The 11,135-nt window shown below is 39.3% G+C and overlaps 1 protein-coding gene across 5 annotated transcripts in view; it reads right to left on the minus strand.

Annotated features, from left to right (window-relative positions):
- LOC309611445 (uncharacterized protein) overlaps positions 1-11,135 on the minus strand; it is a 118,103-nt gene that overhangs the window by 30,275 nt on the left and 76,693 nt on the right. The gene's annotated exons all lie outside the window — the stretch shown is intronic.

Raw genomic sequence — 11,135 nt, forward strand, 5'->3', positions numbered from 1 at the left:
AGCAGTATTCTGGGACCTACCAACATAAGAACCTTGTTTCTGTTGATTTAATAAGTAAGTATTTTTGGAACACTGGTTACGTGCCAGGCATTGTGCTTGTACTGGGGTTTCAGAGTTGCAGAACACAGAGAACATGGTCCTTGCCCTCGAGGAGCTCAAGGGAGTGGTACAGACAAGGAGAATGTCAGATCCAAGAGACAGCAGTCAGTGCTATGACAGTAAGATGGATAGGGTGGAGGAAGCATGGGTGCAGGTGATAGAGGTGGGGACACCTAGTACTGACATCTGAAGGAAGAAACGGTTTACAAAGCAGATGAAAGGGCTGTGCAAAAGCATGGCAGCAAAGCACACTCAAAGCTTAAACTTGGGTCATATAAACACATCTCCCCTGAAGTTGTTACCACTTCTTGCTCACATGGCCTGTAGCCCACAAGACTGTGAGCTCCCCATGGGAGCTCTGCTGAGCTAAGGCAAGATTTCTAGCAGAAGAGGAACCACTGAGGACGATGAAGGGCCAGAGCAACTGCCAGAAGGCATGGAGTAGGCCGGGAAGGGCTAAGAGAAGAATGAGACATCTCCAGGAAATAGGAATGAGGCACTTGGGGGAGAGGGTGTCACAGATCAACAATCATGGAGAACTTATCCTATTCCTCGTGTTACATAAGTCCTGGGAATATAAGGATCCATAAACTGTGTTCCCAGTGAAAAAGATTTTGAGATCTAATGAGGGGGCCAATTGTAGTAACGTGCTGTAAAATGGTGAACATGATAGTATCTACTTCAGATGGTTATATGAGGATTAAAGAAAGTAAGACACATACTTAGTATTTGGCACATAGTAAATGCTCAATAAATATTAACATTATCAAATGCAAGTATATACTATGTACAGTGTACAGGATGAAAGAAGAAATGGTTAATTCTAATGGGAGAAAGACAGAAAAAATTTGGAGCCTCTAATAATGAGGGTGTTCATCACACAGACTGGGACACAGAGCCTACAAGACATTCAGAGAAAGCTAAGACACAGAGGCAAAACTGGCCTGCTGTGTGCTGGCCTCAAGCAGAAATTCAAGACCACTCTCTGCTCCCCACCCCACAACATCCATTTTCAAAGAAGAAATGATAATACAAATCAACTAAGTTCAATAATGTTTATTAAATGAACATAATAATAGTAACTACAATTACTATTATTATTATTACTAGTACTGTGTCCCAGATAGAGTGCTGAAATCTTGACAGGCTTTCATGTCAGTTAATCCTCACAGTTAGGACATAGGTGTGATAATGAGTCCCATTTTACACGTGAGAGGGGTTCATCTTATAAGAGCCATACTTTTAACCTCTTCTCTGCTATGGTACCACCTACCATATATAAAGGAAGCATGAGAGGTAACTATACATATATTGAAATTACCGTTCTTAAGTTGGAGATTTCTTGAGTAGTGCTATATTCACTTTTTATTTTTTAGGGTAGGGTGGCAGGGAGAGGAAAGAAGGAGAATAAGTATGTTTCTTTCCGTTGTTAAGAAAAAGAAGCAAATGGCAACAAAGGAAGCTGTTAGCTGAGATGGATGGGTGGATAGATGCATGGAAAGAAGGAAGGAAAGGAGGGAGGGAGGAAGGGAGGAAGGAAGGAAGGAGAAAATGAAGGAAGGAAAAAGGAGAGAGAATTTATTTCAAGGACTTACCCTGGTGTTATATAGTTCCAACCCAATCTTTTATACTATCTATATTGCCTTTATCCCCTATAGAAAGTATAAAAGATTGGGTGAAAATATTTGTAAACCATATGTCTCATAAGGGGTTAATCTCCAAAATAAATAAGGCTCCTACAACTCAATAGCAAAGAAAAAAAAAAAAAACTAATAATTCAAACAACCTGATTTAAAGTTGAGCTAAGGAATTAAATAGACATTTCTCCAAAGAAGACATACAAATGGCCATTATATATAAGAAAAAATGTTCAGTATATTAATCATCAGGGAAATGCAAGTCAAAACCACAATGAGATATCACGTCACACCTGTCAGGATGGCTATAATAAAAATTTTTTTTTAAAAGGTGTGTTGGGGGGCCTTCCCTGGTGGCGCAGTGGTTGAGAGTCTGCCTGCCCATGCAGGGGACACGGGTTCGAGCCCTGGTCTGGGAAGATCCCACATGCCGTGGAGCAACTAGGCCCATGAGCCACAATTACTGAGCCTGCGCGTCTGGAGCCTGTGCTTCGCAACAAGAGAGGCCGCGATAGTGAGAGGCCCACGCACCGCGATGAAGAGTGGCCCCCGCTTGCCACAACTAGAGAAAGCCCTCGCACAGAAACAAAGACCCAACACAGCCAAAAATAAATTAATTAATTAATTAATTTAAAAAAAAGAAAGGTGTGTTGGTAAGGATGTGGAGAAATTGGAATCCTTGCACACTGTGGTAGAAATGCAAAATAGTGCAGCTGCTATGGAAAACAGTATGGATGTTGTTGAAAAAATTAAAGATAAAACTACCATATGATCCAACAATTCCACTTCTGGTGGAAAAGAATTGAAATTAGAATTATTAGTACTCCCATGATCATTGCAGCACCATTCACAACAGGCAAGATGTGGAAACAACCTAATGTCCATATATATATATATATATATATATATATATATATATATATATATATATATATATTAGAATATTATTTAGCCTTAAAAAAGAAATTCTGCAATATGTGACAACATCGATGAAACTTGAGGACATTATACTAAGTGAAATAAGCTAGTCACAGAAAAACAAATACTGTAGATTTCACTTATATCAGGTATATTAAAAAGTTAAATTCATATAATCAGAGACTAGAATGGTGGTTGCCAGGGGCTGGGAGCAGGAGAAAATGGGGAGTTACTAATCATCAGGCATAAAGTATCAGTTAAGCCAGATGAATAATCTCTAGAGATCTGTTACTCAATATAGTAACAGTCAATGATACTTTCAGTTAGAAAGTTCTGACTTGAAATCAATGTAAAACTTCTATACAATCAAAAATTCAATTCATACTGGAGAGGGGTGTGAGGGAACAGGGAGGAGAATGTCAGACAAAATAATCACAGACAGGGCTTCCCTGGTGGTGCAGTGGTTGAGAATCTGCCTGCCAATGCAGGGGACACGGGTTCGAGCCCTGGTCTGGGAGGATCCCACATGCCGCGGAGCAACTGGGGCCGTGAGCCACAGTTACTGAGCCTGCGCGTCTGGAGCCTGTGCTCCACAAGAAGAGAGGCCGCGATAGTGAGAGGCCCGCGCACCACAATGAGGAGTGGCCCCCGCTTGCCGCAACTGGAGAAAGCCCTCACACAGAAACGAAGACCCAACACTGCCATAAATAAAAAAAAATTTAAAAAAATTAAAATAATAATAATAATAATAATCACAGACAAAAGTTAAGTATTTCTAAGATATAAAGAATTCTTTTTAAATTTAAAAACAAAAAATAAGACAAGCATGCTATCAGAAAAATAAAGGATGTTCATGGATAGGAAGACTCAACGTTGTCAAGATATCAGTACTTCCCAACCTGATCTATAGATTCAGTGCAATCCCAATCAAAATCCCAGCAAGTTATTTTGTAGATATTGACAAAGCAATTATAAAGTTTATACGGAGAGGCAAAAGATCCAGAATAGCCAACATAATGTTGAAGAAGAACAAAACTGGAAGAATGACGCTACCTGACTTACCATAGAACCACAGGAATCATGACCATGTGGTACTGGTGAAAGAATAGACAAATAGATCAATAGAACAGAATAGAAAGTCCAGAAATAGACCCACATAAATAGTCAACCCTTCTTAGACAAAGGAGAAAAGGTTAGGCAATGAAGCAAAGATGGGCTTTTCAACAAATGGTACTAGAACAACTGGACATCCACATGAAAAAAAAAGTGAATCTAGACACAGACTTTATGCTCTTCACGAAAATTTACTCAAGATGCATTATAGGCCTAAATGTAAAAATGCAAAACTATGAAACTCCCATAAGATAACATAGGAGAAAAGATGGATGACTTTGGGTTTGGTAATGATTTTTAGATACAACACCAAAAGCATGATCCATGAAAGAAATAATTGATAAGCTAGACTTCATTAAAATTAAAAACTTCTGATTTTGCTCAAGGTAATTAGAAGACAAGTCACACAGTGGGGAAAAATATTTGTAAAAGACACATCTGATAAAGGACTGTTGTCCAAAATATGCAAAGAACTCTTAAAACTCAACAATTACAAAACAACCCAATTTTTTAAATGGGTCAAAGCCTTTAACAGACACCTCACCAAAAAAAGATATACAGATGGGAAATAAAGCATATGAAAGATGTTTCATATCATATCTCATCAGGGAAATGTAAATTAAAACATCAATGATATGTAACTACACACCTATTAGAATGAGCAACATCTGGAACACTGACAACAACAAATCCTGGTGAGGATATAGAACAATAGGAACTCTCATACATTGCTGGTGGGAATGCAAAATGGTACAGCCATTTTGGAAGACAGTTTGGAGGTTTCTTACAAAACTAAACATACTCTTACTATACAATCCAGTAATTGTGCTCTTTAGTGTTTACCCAAAGGAGTTAAAAACTTATGTCCACACAAAAATCTACACTAGGGTATTTATAGCAGCTTTATTCATAATTGCCAAATTTTGGAAGCAATCAAGATGTCCTTCAGTAGGTGAATGGATAAATAAACTGTGGTACATCCAGACAGTGGAATATTATTCAGCACTAAAAATAAATGAGCTATCAAGCCATGAAAAGACATGAAAAAACCTTAAGTGCATACTACTAAGTGAAAGAAGCTGATCTGAAAAGACCACATACTTTATGATTCCAACTATATGGCATTCTGGAAAAGGCAAATATATGGAGACAGTAAAAAGATAGGAGGTTGCAAAGGGTTGGGGTGGGTGGGAAGGAGCGATAGGTGGAACACAGGATTTTTTAAGGCAAGGAAAATATTCTGGATGATTATTATAATGATCATTATACATTTGTCCAAACCTACAGAATGTACAGCACCAATAGTAAACCCTACGTTAATTATGAACTTTGGGTGAATATGATGTGTCAATGTAGGTTCATCAATTTTAACAAATGCGCTACTGTTGTGAGTGACATTGACAATGGGGGAGGCATGCATGTGTGGGGGAAGGGAGTATAAGGGAAATCTCTGTACCTTCCATTCAGTTTTGCTGTGAACCTAAAACAGTTCTAAAATAAATGCAATGCAAAAGATCAATAAATCAGGGGGCTTCCCTGGTGGCACAGTGGTTAAGAATCTGCCTGCCAATGCAGGGGACACGGGTTCGTGCCCCGGTCTGGGAAGATCCCACATGCCGCGGAGCAACTAAGCCCGTGAGCCACAACTACTGAGCCTGCGCGTCTGGAGCCTGTGCTCCGCAACGGGAGAGACCGTGACAGTGAGAGGCCCGCGCACCGCGATGAAGAGTGGCCCCCGCTCGCCGCAACTGGAGAAAGCCCTCGCACAGAAACGAAGACCCAACACAGCCATAAATAAATAAATAAATAAATTTAAAAAAAAAAAAAAAAAAAAATCAATAAATCTGATCTTTTGATTCCAATTTCACTAACAGTTTCAAAATGCAAAGTCAAATAATATGCCATATTTGCCTCCCAGAGGTTGAAAAGTAAGGGAAAATGAGCACTGCCATCCATTCCTGGTGAAAGTGTATATTGATGCAATATTTGACAAGATAATTAAGCCAATCATATCAAAAACCTTCAAAAGGTACACACTTCTTGACCCAGTGATTTTATTTTTAAAAATTTATCCTAAGTAAATAATTATGCTTATGCACATAAATGCATATACAAGGATATTAATAATAGCAAAATGTGTACATACACTTAAAGGATTAATTAAATTATAGTACACCCATACAATAAAATACTATGCAGTCCTTAAAACTGATGCACTAGAAGAAAATAATTGAAATGCACACTGAAGATATAAATAGGAAAAATATTACTAAAAGATTAACAGTGTTGTGATCATGAGGGGTTTATTTTCTTCTTCTTTAATATTTATTTATTTTATTTATTTATTTGGCTGTGTCGGGTCTTAGTTGCAGCACACGCGCTCTTCGTTGTGACAAGCAGCCTTCTCTCTAGTTGTGGCGTAAGGGTTTTCTCTCTCTAGTTGTGGCACACAGGCTCCAGGGCACATGAGCTCTGTAGTTGTGGCGCGGGTTCCAGGGTGTGTGGGCTCTATAGTTTGCAGCACGCGGCTCCCTCGTTGAGGTGCGCGAGCTCAGTAGTTGTGGCGCACAGGCTTACTTGCCCCGCAGCATGTGGGATCTTAGTTCCCTGACCAGGGATCGAACTTACGTCCCCTGCATTGGAAGGCATATTCTTTACCACTGGACCACCAGGGAAGTCCCTATTTTCTTCTTTGTATTTATCTGTGTTTCCTAAATTTTCTACAATAAGCATGTGCTGCTTTTGAAAGAAAATATTTTCACTGTTTGACCCCCTCTCACAAAAACCAGTTGAAAAGAAATAAAGTTCCTACCCTGTGTTAGGCACTTTGAATAGACTATCTCTGATCCTTACTATAGTGTAACAATGTAGCTATTATCTCTGTATTTTCAGTGAGGAAACTGAGGTACACAACAGTGGTAACTTTCCCAAAGTCACTCAGGTACTATGATGGTTATTTCTGTGTGTCAACATGACTGAGCCATGGGGTGTCCAGATTAAACATTTCTGGGCGAGTCTGTGAATTCCAGATGAGATTACCATTTGAATTGGTGATCTCAGTAAAATGGATTGCCCTCTCCCATGTGGGTAGACACCATCCGGTCCCTGGTCCCTTGAAGGCCTGAATAGAACAAAATGCGGAGGAAGGAAGGATTTGCCCCCTTCCTGCCTACCTGCTTGAGCTGGGACATCTGTCTTCTCCCGCCCTTGGACTGAGATTTTCACCACTGACTCCCCTCATTCTCAGTCTTTTGGACCCATACTGGAATTATACCACCAGCTCTCCTGGGTCTCCAGCTTGCAGATGGCAGACTGTGAGCCAATTCATTGAAATTTATCTCATGGATAGATGAGAGAGAGAGAGAGAGAGATCCTATTGGTTCTGTTTCTCTGGAGAACCCTGACTAATACAGATACTAAGGAGCAAAGCAAGATTTCAGCCCAAGACTGCTTGACTTTAGTCATTACTCTTCTCACCACATCCAGCTGCCTTTAAGATTACTGCATCTGTTGAACCGGTTTGCAAGGCAGAAATAGAGACACATGTAGAGAACAAATGTATGGACACCAACGGGGGAAAGCGGGCGGTGGGGGGGATGAACTGGGAGATTGGGATTGACATGTATACACTAATATGTATAAAATAGATAACTAATAAGAACCTGCTGTATAAAAAATAAATAAATAAAATTAAATTTTTTTTAAAAAATGATTACTGCATCTGTGAATAGCCATCAACCCTTGTCTACAGCAGTGAGAGCTCTGGCTCCTAACCACCATTGGTATCCAAAATCTAAAAGTTGCTGAAGCAAGGCAAGAAACAAATAAATGTTTAGAAACATTTGTATGAAAACTAGTCTTCTATCAAAGGATCCCTATGGAATCACTATAAGCTCCACAGAATCAAGAGTCAGATGGGGTTTCTTCCTCTGAAAACTTCATCAACACAACCATTAACAGGTAGAGAAAATCCATCAAAATCTCACGATGTTAATTGTAACTTGATATACTTGAGTGGAAAAACAAACCATATGCTTCACTTCTTCAAAAATACTGATATAATGACAGCATTCTACCTACTGCTTCACAGTCTCATTTCCTACCTACACTTTGAAGCATGAAAGTGCCACAAGTCACAAAGTTGCCATTTTTAAAAATTCCTTGGTGCATAAGACCAGTGGTCTGCCCTAGAAGGCTTCAGCTGACAGTGATAACTGTCATACCTTATGGGTCGTCCTTCATATTACCAATTTCAGAAGCTTTGGGACTTATCCCAAATCATCTGCTTCTCTCAATAATTTTATTAGGGTCTCTTGGCTATATTCATACATTCAACTTTGAAATAAGAAGTTCCATAACTTATCACTGAGTGGGCAGCATTATCCTTAAATAATTTTTTTCAAGCTATCTACAAAGGGTTTCCTTTTGTTCAGTGTAGAGAGCACTGGAGAAAAAGTCTATACATTACGTTAACCATTACTTCAAACTTCAACCTTAGCTTTAGTCTTCCTGGAGTCCTCAACCAAAAGAAGTTATCATTACAATATACCATGCCAGGCACACTTATATTGCTTCTTAAACTGCTTAGAGCAAATGGCATACAGCTATATTATCTAGTCAACTTTTTATCAGAATTCTAAAACTGGTTACAGAAAAATTTATAAATAAGAAAGAGGAGCACAAAAACAATTATCCCTGGATGAATTTACCAAAAATCATTTACATTGTTCCAAATCTTTATAAAAACTTTTCTCAAAAATGTCTACCAGATCTCACTGCAAGAGATTCTGACTTTGAGACAAAGATCTTTTCTCTCATTCTAACTTGATGCAAGGAGAGAAATGGAGGAATTAGAAAGTAAGAATATCTGTAAACTATACTTTAATCTTATGTTATATTGATTGAGTCAGTGCTTTAAGACTGGTTATACAGCACCCAGTTTACTTGATTTACCTTGAGTTTAGAAAATTTTACACCCTGAGGAGTATAATTTTGTCCCATTTATTGTGGATTAGCTATGGTTTAAAAAAAAATTGTAGTCATCTGATACTGGAAACCAGGTCCATTGTCAGGAGTCTAACCTTCCCTCTATTGTAAAATAAGAATATTTCATTATTTCAATTTTCATCTTCCTTTTACCATGACAGCAATCTATTATCAGCAATATTGCCTGTACTAGTTCTACTTCTACTTTCTTTTTCCTGGCTTCCAGCTCATAGGAGTTAACTAGGTTCCCTTCAAAAAGAAGAAATTCTAACAATAAAACAAAATTATCTCACCCTTGTAGAAACCCTCATTTAAAAAAAAAAGTTATAGTCAGTAATACTGTATTAACTTTGTATGGTGACAGATGGTAACTAGGCATTGTGGTGATCGTTTTGCAGTGTATACAAATATTGGATCACTGTGTTGTACATCTGAAACTAATGTAATACTATATGTCAATTATACCTCAATAAAAACATTTTTAAAAGGTTAAAGAATTTTCCAAAAAGTGTAAAATATACCAGCAGCTGCTCTATTTCATAAGACAATATTCACACCTGGGGGAGGGGTGACCCAGATCCGGGCTCCAGCCTCCTCTGGTGATGCCAGAATGCTCCATGAAAGTTGCGGGGTGGGGAACAGGGAGCAGTGAGGAGGGAGTGGGCATCTGACGGGTGCTTCCCTGGCCCCTCTTCCTCTCCCGTGTTCACAGGAACAGGAACGGGATGGCCTTTGTGACTACTGTATCCGTCCAAAACTGACTTGGAAAGGCCAAAAGTCAACTCCTGTAGGCAGAGCTAAAGGTGGAATTGATGGGCCGGTAACTGTGAGATGGCAGAGCCATCTGCAGGTGTGCCTGGAATTGAGTTATACTACCTGTATTTGTAAGACGGGTAAAAATTAAAATTTAAGATAAACATGCACATTAAAAATCCTAAGATAACCACTAAAAGATAGAAACAGTGTTACTAAACTATGAGGAAGAAAAATGGAGTGGGGTGGATGAAATCAATCTAGGAGGGAGGCAGGAAAGAGAACGAGTAAAACCTAGAGCTAAGTGAGGTGAATGGAGGACACAGAGTAAGAGGGCAGAGTTAATTCCAAGCCCACAGGCAGCCGGAACGAATGCAGGACAAAAGTCGGATCAATTCTATGGTATGTGGATTATCTTTCAATAAAACTGTTAATTAAGAAAATAAATAAAATAACATGGTTATGTGATTCAGTCAGGGCCACCTGGATAATCTCCCTTTCTAAAGTCAACTGTGCCATATAAGATGACCTAATCCCTGGAGTAAAATCCAGCAAACTCCCAGGCTAGGGAATTAGGCAGAACATGTGTATCAGAGGGGGAGGTAGGAAATCTTGGAGGCCATTCTAGAACTCTGGTAGGAAGTGACAGATTGAAAATAGTACACATGATACACTGAACAAGACAAACCAACATGAGAAAGTATATGCTGTTTGATTCCATTTATATGAAGTCCAAAATAGGCAAAACTAGTCAGTGCTGCCAGAAGTCAAGACAGTGGTGACTCTTAAGGTCAAGGAGGGATGGAAACAATAGCACACGGGGAAAAGGATTTATTCATTCAACAAGTACACACTGAACACCTACCAGATGCTAAGTTAAAGAGATTCCATGGCAATCAAGATAAGCCTCTGTCTTCATGGAGCTTTAAGATCTATCAAGGAAGACAGAGACCATTAAATAAACACCTACATAAGTTGTGATAAGCATCACACTGGGGAAAGTAGGAAATGCTCTGAGAGCATGCGGCAGGGGGACCTAAACTAGTTTAAGGGTTCCAAAATGACACTTAAATGGAGACCTAACAGAATTTAGGCAGGCAAAGAAGGGATAAGTGTTGACTTAGTGACTTTGGTTGACTGCAGACTGATCATTACTCTAAGACCTGACTAAGAAAGGCCATGTGATCTGCATCTCCATCATTGTGAGAATGGTCTCTGGATGAATGGAAACACTAGTCCTGCCCTAAACTGCACTGGTCAAACAACTCCCTTCATGCTATGACATTATGAGTTCTGGACATTCTTCCATAAAATGAATATTGACAAGATAGAGTGACCTGAAAGTAACCACCACGTTGACCCAGGAGCCTGAATCCATGTGAAAGGAGGACAGCAGAATGCACAGTGGCTTCTGGCTCAGGGTCCGAATCAGACTGCCTGGATAGTAATGCTGACTTCACCACTGGCTGCATGTCCTTGAACACTGACCTTCTGTAAGCCTCCATTTCATCATCTCTAAAATAGGGGCAGTATTGCTACAGTGCTAAGAAGTTTTTAAAGGGTAGCTTTTTTAATAAAACAGAGGGACTGTACAAATGTCTTGAGGTGGAAGAAGCATAGGTGATCCAG

This window comes from Balaenoptera borealis (genome assembly GCF_965194805.1).
Source record: "Balaenoptera borealis genome assembly, chromosome: 1".
Taxonomy (NCBI): Eukaryota; Metazoa; Chordata; class Mammalia; order Artiodactyla; family Balaenopteridae; genus Balaenoptera; species Balaenoptera borealis.